Raw genomic sequence first — 9,016 nt, 5'->3', positions numbered from 1 at the left:
TGCTGGGCCCTGGATTCAATCCCTGATTGAGCAGCTAATATCTCACCAGCCGTGGAGCATGGCAAAAAAAAAAAAAAGAGAGAGAGAGAGAATAGACAAAATCAACTGAGAGACAGTCTACAAAAATACCTGATAAGTACTCTTCAAAAGTGTCAAGGTCATAAAAATAGGGAAAGATTGAGAAACCGTCACAGATTGAAAGACACAAAGGAGACGTGAGAACTAAATGCAAGATCTTATCCTGACTCTGGTCCTGGAACAAAGAAAGAACATCAGTGGAAAAACTGGAAAAATCCCAAAGTTTGCACTTAATGGTATTGTGCCTATAATCATTTCTTAGTTTTGATAGATTTACTGTGTATGTAAGATGTTAATATGAGGTGAAGCTGAATGAAGGATGTGATGGAACTCTGTACTGTTTGCAACCTTTCTGTAAATCTAAAATTATTTCAAAATAAAATGTTAATAAAATTGAAATAAATTTGTAAATATTGGCTTAGAAGTGTGAAAAAGAAGCCTCTAAAGTTGAAACAATAATTATTCCATTAAAAGTGTATAGGCAGGAACTTCCCTGGTGGTCCAGTGGCTAATACTCTGAACTCCTAACACAGGAGGCCTGGGTTCAATCCCTGGTCAGGGAACTAGATTCTGCATGCCACAACTAAAGATCCTGCATCCTGCAAATAAAACCCAGTGCAGCCAAATTTAAAAAGAAAAGAAAACAAGAAAATAGATTTTTTTTTTAAAGTGTATGGGCAAAACAAAATGCCTGTTTCATTAACTGATAAGTTTTAGGAATGGTACCCCACTCCAGTACTCTTGCCTGGAAAATCCCATGGACGGAGGAGTCTGGTAGGCTGCAGTCCATGGGGTCACTAAGAGTCGGACACGACTGAGCGACTTTACTTTCACTTTTCACTTTCATGCATTGGAGAAGGAAATGGCAACCCACTCCAGTGTTCTTGCCTGGAGAATCCCAGGGACGGGGAGGCCTAGTGGGCTGCTGACTATGGGGTCGCACAGAATCGGACAAGACTGAAGTGACTTAGCAGCAGCAGCAGCAGTACTCATAAGATTTTAATTTCAGTTGAAAAGAACTTGTAGTTAGATTTTCTCACTATAAAAAAAGTTCCTGAGCATGCACGATAATCACCAAGAAATCATACCCTATCAGAAGTTAGTTAATCATAACCTAAATTTTTAACAATGTAATTATTAAAAGTCCTTTCCAGATTTTTACAGCAAAAATATATATATATTTTTAAATGTGGCATAAGGTACCATCGAATATGTTTTTGATGTAATATATCCAAAAGCAAGATTCTGTTAAATTGTTAAGTAAGCCCTGAAGCAGATTAATTCTCCAATCCCTAGCATTTCCTGGAGTCTTCTATTTGGCACTGATTTATATAACTTTGGCAGGCAGGAAAGTTTATATAACTTCCTGGCAGGCAGGAAAGAATAAGCTAACTAGCAGAAGTAGAACCTAGTAAAAGGACCAGCCCTCCTTTTAACAAGCTCGGAATGGCTTTCCAGTGGAAGGAAACACTGTTGTCCTTATCCTCAGGGATAAATATTTGAGGAGAGGCAGGTTAGGATACTTGGAAAGTAGTAACTTAAAGCTAAAGGGTAAAAAAGATCAGGGCTTGAGGGGTGTGACCTGGTCTCAGAGCTTATCTCCTGACATCGGGGGATGCTGCGGAGCAAAGTCATGAGCGTTGAGATTCAGATTCCAGAGACAGCCATGAGCTGTGCTTCACTAGGGAGTGAGAGGGAAGGAGGAACTTTAAGACTGAAGACCTTTAAGTGGGAGACAGAGGCAGAAGTAGGGTAGGTGGTGTTTGGAGAAGCGAGGAGGTGCTCAGAAGCTGCCGGTCAGATTGACTTTACATCAACCTGGAGGGAGAGAGAGAATGTGTGTGTGTGTGTGTGTGTGTGTGTGTGTGTGTGTGTGTGGGGGGTGGGGGTGATTCAGTGGCGGGAACATGAACTTGTGCTTTGGAGACCGCAGAGTTGCACACAAAGGTGGTTCGTGTGCTTACCTGCCATCACAACTGGCATCTGCACCATTAAGCCTTACCCTCTTCCTGTCACCTTTGGCCCAACAATAGCCACTGGAGCCCCCATTCAGCAGGCTGCTCCTGTCTTAAGGGCTTAATTTTTACCAACTACATTGTCCCTAACAACAACCTTATGAGGTAGATTGTGTAATAACCCCCATTCGTAGAGGTTTCCCTCCTCATAGAGGGAGGGAAAGGAAACTGAGACACAGAAACATTAGGTAACTTGTTCTGGTTATAAATGGCTGAGCTGGGATCCAAACCCAGGAAGTTTGGCTGTGAATTTTCCTGCCACACTCTATTGGAATGTGTCCCTTACAACATGCTTTCCAGCCTCCACACACCCTGGAGACAAGTGCACCAGTATTGAGTCTGCTAAGATGTATCACAACCAGAGTCCTGAGACATCCCTGGTGGTCCAGTGGTTAAGAATCTGCCTGCCAATGCAGGGGACACTGGTTCAATACCTGGTCCAGGAAGATTCCATATACCATGGAGCAGCTAAGTCTGCATGCCACAACCACTGAAGCTCGGGTACCTAGAGCCTGTGCTCTACAACAAAAGAAGCCACTCCAATAAGAAGCCCACACTCTGCAACTAGAGAAAAGCCCACTAGCAGCAATGAAGACCCAAAGCAGCTGAAAATTAATTAATTAAAATATCCCATAATCACTTATTAAAAAAAAAAAACAGCCCTGGATACCATCTGCTCTTAAGGACTTTATCCTCTGAGGTCCCCAGCTTCCTGCACCAGGAAGGCAAGAGTGACAGTTTCTGGTGGCCGCTGGCATTATCCCTGCACCTCATGGGGCTAACTCCTCTGTTCCTCTATCCCAGTGACCTCTCTTTGGACAATCCTTATTTTTTTCCCAGAGACAGGAAAGAAGAAAAGGATAGGAGATTTCTCCTTAGCTTCGCTCAAATACAAAAAGCTCACAGGGCCTCTTTTCCTTCTACAACCCAGTTTTAGATGTAAATATTTAAGATTCCAATCAATACTGTAAGAAAAACACTTAAGGAAAAATATTTCCTCCTGGAAAAATCGAGGAAGATTGAGTTAGAGTTAAGAGTAAATTCACACAGAGGGGTCAAACCTTTATTCATTAGTAATATGTCCATTTGTTCAACAAATATTTGAGAGTCTACAAGTACCAGGCGTCAGCCAAAGAGCTTCAGTGGAGAATAAGCCGAAGTTCCAACATGATGCAGCTCGCAACTAGTGGAAGCCACATGCCAGGTTTCACATGTCTATCATCCCCTGCTTTCAACAACTCTAGGAGTTTGGCTTCTGAGCTTCTTTTACAGTTGATGAAACTGAGGCTTAGAAGAATTAAAAACGTGAACCAGGATTCAAACCCAGTGTCTCTGAGCCCTCCTTCCTTTCCAACTGCACCTCAGCTGAGAGCACACCTTTTGCAATTTCATGATCCTCACCATTTTCGTCAAGTAAACTCAGGCTCCAGTCTAGGTGAGTGGCCTTGGGTCTGCCCTGGACAGTGAGGCAAAAGGAATAGAGAAAGAAGAATATTTCTGTGAGAGGAGAGATTTAGCAAAACATCTAGACAGGAGGAGCAAAATAAGAGAAGGTAACAAAGAGGATTTAACAGAAGAGAAATGAAGATGGAGTCATAATATCTTATTTCAATTCCAGTTATACGGAGTCCTGCTGCTGCTGCTGCTAAGTTGCTTCAGTCATGTCCGACTTTGTGACACCCCATAGACAGTAGCCCAGCAGGCTCCCCCCGTCCCTGGGATTCTCCAGGCAAGAACACTGGAGTGGGTTGCCATTTCCTTCTCCAATGCATGAAAGTGAAAAGTGAAAGTGAAGTTGCTCAGTCGTGTCCGACTCTTAGCGACCCCATAGACTGCAGCCTACCAGGCTCCTCTGTCCATGGGATTTTCCAGGCAAGAGTAGTGGAGTGGGGTGCCATTGCCTTCTCCATACAGAGTCCTAGGTATTATCAAATGGCAGTTTTCAAATTGGCACACACAGAGGGTCCATTGTTGAGATCTGCTTGCTGAAATGCTTCTTCAAGAATTATTTCAGTTGATAACTAAAGTGCTTTTTAGAACTAAAATACTATTTTTAGTGTTTAATTATACAGTTTTACCTATGACAGATGCTATTTTTAAATAACTTAATGTATAGTGTATCTAAATATCATTCCTTTAAAAACTACCTGGAAGTGACTAAGTCTACTTGGTGGGGGAAGGTGGGAAGAGCAGATAAATTATCTTATAACATTTGGCATCATTATATTATCATTATTCAAGACAACTGGAGGAGCTAAATTTAAGACAGGAATGAATCTGATCTTCTCCAAGTATTAACTTACTTAAGTATATTTTCTAAAGCAAACCTAGAACAAATCTTAAACCTTGCTTATATTTTCTAAAGCAAACCTGGAACCATCCTAAACTTGTGTTTACTTTTATGGAAACCATAATTCCTCATCAAAATGCTTGATAAGCAAGTGTTCCCCAGTCATTCTTCTGCAAGAGGTTTGATTCACTCAGGCACATGTGCATTTATTCAGCAAACCCTTACAGGAAGTCTACTTGGTGCCAGGTATGATGCTAACTACAAAGATGATATTTCCTCTCTGCAAGAAGCTGACAGGAAATCACAGCACAATGGAGAAAGCACAATGACAGAGGAGATAGGTGTCAACAGGGAAGGGTGGGCAAATAGAATAGGTTTCTGGAGGTGGTGAGAGATGGCCGGAGTATTAATGGTTGAATTGATGTCTATGTGTGTATGTGAGAGAGAGAGTCAGAGAGATGAAGGGAGGAAAAGGGGTGGCGAGAGAGAAAAAGATCTGAAACAGAGTTAGACAAATCCATGTGATGAGCAGTGTCAACTTCAAACCACTTCATGTGGGTGAGAGATCACGTGGGAGGCGGAACAGTCGAGCAGGCCCCAGCCCAGAGAGCCCCATTTGCTGTGTTAACAACTAACATCTACCAAGTGCTCATGACATGCCAGATGCTATTCGAAGCATTTTATTTAGTCTCATTTAATCCTTCCACCACCGCATCTTATGAAGTAAGTACTATTTTACCATCCCCATATTACAGGTGAGAAAGTGTGTTAGTGTTAGTCGCTCAGTCGCATCCAGACTCTTTGTGACCATCAGGACTGTAACCCTCCAGGATCCTCTGTCCATGGGATTTCCCAGGCAAGAATACTGGAGTGGGCAGCCATTCCCTTCTCCATGGGATCTTCCTGACCCAGGGATTGAACCCTCGTCTCATGTATTGAGGGCAGATTCTTTACCATGAAGGCCAGATGAGAAAACTGAGGCCTAATTTGGTTAAGTAGTTTGACCAGTTCTCACAGTATGCAAAGCTGAGATCTGAACACAGACAATCTTCCTCTAGAGTCCATGGTGGTTTTGGCTGGGACAGGCAACTTGTGGGATATTACTTCCAAACCAGGGATTGAACCCACGCCCCTGCAGTGGAAGCATGGGATCCTAACCACAGGACCACCAGGAAGTTCCTAGAGTCAATGCTTTTAACTCCTTAACCCAGGCCTCGGTGGCAGTGGGAACTCATTACAGATACATTTTGCAGCAGGGGAACAAAATGACTGAATTGCATACCAATTCTCTGAATACAAATGGAATATTTAATAACCCAATAGACTTAAATTTTATAAGGAGCTAAAACAGACAGAACATTCACTGCGCGGAGAGCTGCCCTCTCCAAAGAGGACACCCCCTGAATCAAGAAGTGAATTAGGAAGCATTACTGACTGGATAATGAGAATCCTCCTAACATAACATTAGGCAGTCAGAAGAAATCTGCTCCGCTTGCCCCTGAATTGGCTTTCAAATTGTCACTTACTAATAGGGCTGCTATAGTCTCAGCTAGATGCTGAGAGGGTCTCTCTCTTGACCAATGTAAAATGCAGCCCATCCTGGCTGGAGAAGAACTTTAATCCAGGGAAGACCAGTGACTGGGACTGTGCTGTAAAATGATGCTTTTGATGCCTGTTAAGGAATATTGATAATGGAAAGAAGAGTAAAGAGTTTGTTTCTTCACAGTAGTCTAGGGCAGAGGAGGCTGCCATTCATTCATTCATTGAACAAATATTTATTTATTATTTGAATTCTTTTTTTTTTTTTTTGGCCACACTGTGCAGCTTGCAAGGAGATCCAACCAGTCCATTGTGAAGGAGATCAGCCCTGGGATTTCTTTGGAAGGAATGATGCTAAAGCTGAAACTCCAGTACTTTGGCCACCTCATGTGAAGAGTTGACTCATTGGAAAAGACTCTGATGCTGGGAGGGATTGGGGGCAGGAGGAGAAGGGGGCGACAGAGGATGAGATGGCTGGATGGCATCACCGACTCGATGGACGTGAGTCTGAGTGAACCCCAGGAGTTGGTGATGGACAGGGAGGCCTGGCGTGCTGTGATTCATGGGGTCGCAAAGAGTCAGACACGACTGAGAGACTGAACTGAACTGAACTGTGCAGCTTGCAGGATCTTAGTTCCCAGACCAGGGATTGAACACAGGCCCCCCAGCAGTGAAACCATGAGTTCCAATCACCAGACCCCCCCCCACCCCACCAAGGGAATTCCCTGTACTTAATTTCCTAATTTGTTCAAGCACTGTGATGGTAGGTGCTATGGATACAGGAGTGAGCAAAATCAGACAGATTCCTCGAGGAGTCTACAGTGAAGCAAGGGAAAGGGGCACCAATGAAAGAATCACTCATGATTCAATGTGCAACTATAACTGGAGTGAAGCCTTTGAAGAAATTTGAGGTAAAGAGAAGAAATCGCTTTCTCTGGGAGGCAGGAAGCCTTCCCTTAGGCAGTGAGGACTGAGCTGAGATCTGTGAGATGAGCAATTGTATGAGCATTCCAGACGGGTGGAACCTCCTGTGAAAAGACACTGAGGCAGGAATAAGAGGTGTCTCATGTGGGAGTTTGAGACTAGGTTGAGGAGATCAGTTTAGACCTTCAAGGCCTGAGAGGATACACTGGGGATTTGGTGCTTTATGCCGAGAAGAAACTGCAGGTCAATAAAATGTTTAAGGATTTTCACTGGGGAACATGATATGATTAGATCTACCCTATTAATGAGATCCTGGATCATCTTCACTAGTATTATTCTGGATTCTTTTTCTGGGAGATTGCCTATATCCACTTCATTTAGTCATTTTTATGAGGATTTATCTTGTTCCTTCATCTGGGACATAATCCCATTTCTTTTCATTTTAGCTAGCTTTCTGTGATTGAGATGTCAGTTCTGAAGGCTGCTGGGATTGTAGTTCTTATTTCTTCTGTCTGCCCTCTGATGGATGAGACTAAGAGGCTTGTGCAAGCTTCTTGATGGGAAGGACTGGCTGTGGGGAATACTGGGTCTTGCTCTGGTGGGCAGGGCCATGATCAGTAAAACTTTAATCCAATTGTCTGATGATGCGTGGGGCTGCCCTCCCTCCCTGGCAGTTGTTTGGTTTGATGCAACCCAGTCCTGGAGTCTACAGGCTCTTTGGTAGGGCTATTGGTGACTAATAAGAGGACTTCCTAAGTGGCTCAGATGGTAAAAAATCTGCCTGCAATGTGGGAGACCCAGGTTTGATCCCTGGGTTAGGAAGATCCCTTGGAGTTGGAAATAGCAACCCACTCCAGTATTCTTGCCTGGAGAATTCCATGGACAGACCCACTCCAGCATTCTTGCCTAGAGAATTCCATGGACAGAGGAGCCTGGCAGGCTACAATTCCACAGGGTGACAAAGAGTCGGACACAACTGAGCAACTAATGCACACTTCAGAGGCCTTACACCGAGAGGCATCTCCCAGGACTGCTGCTGCCAGTGCCCCCGTCCCCATGGTGGGCCACTGCCAACACATGCTTCTGCAGGAGACCCTCACTCACAGGTAGGTCTGGCTCAGTCTCCTGTGGGGTCACTGCTCTTTTCCCCTGGTTCCTGGTGCATGCAAAATTTTGTTTGTGCCCTCCAAGAGTCTCCATTTCCTCCAGTCCTGTGGATGTTTTATAATCAAATCCCCCTGGCCTTCAGAGTTAAATTCCCTGGGGATTCCCAGTCCCTTGGCTGTGTCCCCAGGCTGGGAAGCCTGATGTGGTGCTTAGAATATTCACAATAGGTTCTAGGTCCTTCCATAATCAAGGACCTGCTATGTAGCACAGGGAGAACTTTGGTATTATTGTTCTCCAGTTTGTGGGTTCCCCACCTGGCCAACATAGGATTTGATTTTATCATAATTGTGCCCTTCCTACTGTTCTGTTGTGACTTCTCCTTTGTCCTTAGGAGTGGGGTATCTTTTTTTGGTCTTCCAGTGTCTTCCTGTTTATGGTTGTTTAACAGCTAGTTGTGGTTTTGGTGCCCCGGCAGGAGAAAATGAGTGCACATCCTTCTACTCTGCCATTTTGAACCAATCTAGATATACATTAAAAAAAAATAACTCTGCAGATTGGACTGGAAGGAGGCAAAAGTTTACTAGGTTCTTCTCTTACTGCATTTAAAGAACATTTATTGAGCACAGGCCAGAACTGTCCAGTAAAAGCATAGTATTAAAAAATAACATAAGCCAAATATTTTGAATTTTCTAATAGTTACAGTAAAGAAAGTAAAAAACAATAGTAAAATTGGTTTTAATATATTTTATTTGACTCAATATATCTAAAATATTATTATCTCAACATGTAACAATATTAAAAAGCTTAGTCTTTGAAATCTACTGTGTATTTCACATATCTCAATTGGAACACAAAATATTCATCAGAAATACTTCATCTGTATTTATCTTTCATAAAATTTACAGTTAAAAAAAAATAGGCTTACACCCCAATGTTCACGGCAGTACCATTTACAATAGCCAATACATGGAAGCAACCTAAATGTCAATCAACAGATGAATGCATGAATGCGTAAAGAAGAGCCCAGGAGCCATAACTACTGAAACTCACATGCCCTAGAGCC

This window comes from Bison bison, unplaced genomic scaffold, assembly GCF_000754665.1.
Source record: "Bison bison bison isolate TAMUID 2011002044 unplaced genomic scaffold, Bison_UMD1.0 scf7180017864172, whole genome shotgun sequence".
NCBI classification, from domain to species: domain Eukaryota; kingdom Metazoa; phylum Chordata; class Mammalia; order Artiodactyla; family Bovidae; genus Bison; species Bison bison.
This window is presented reverse-complemented; position numbering follows the sequence as displayed.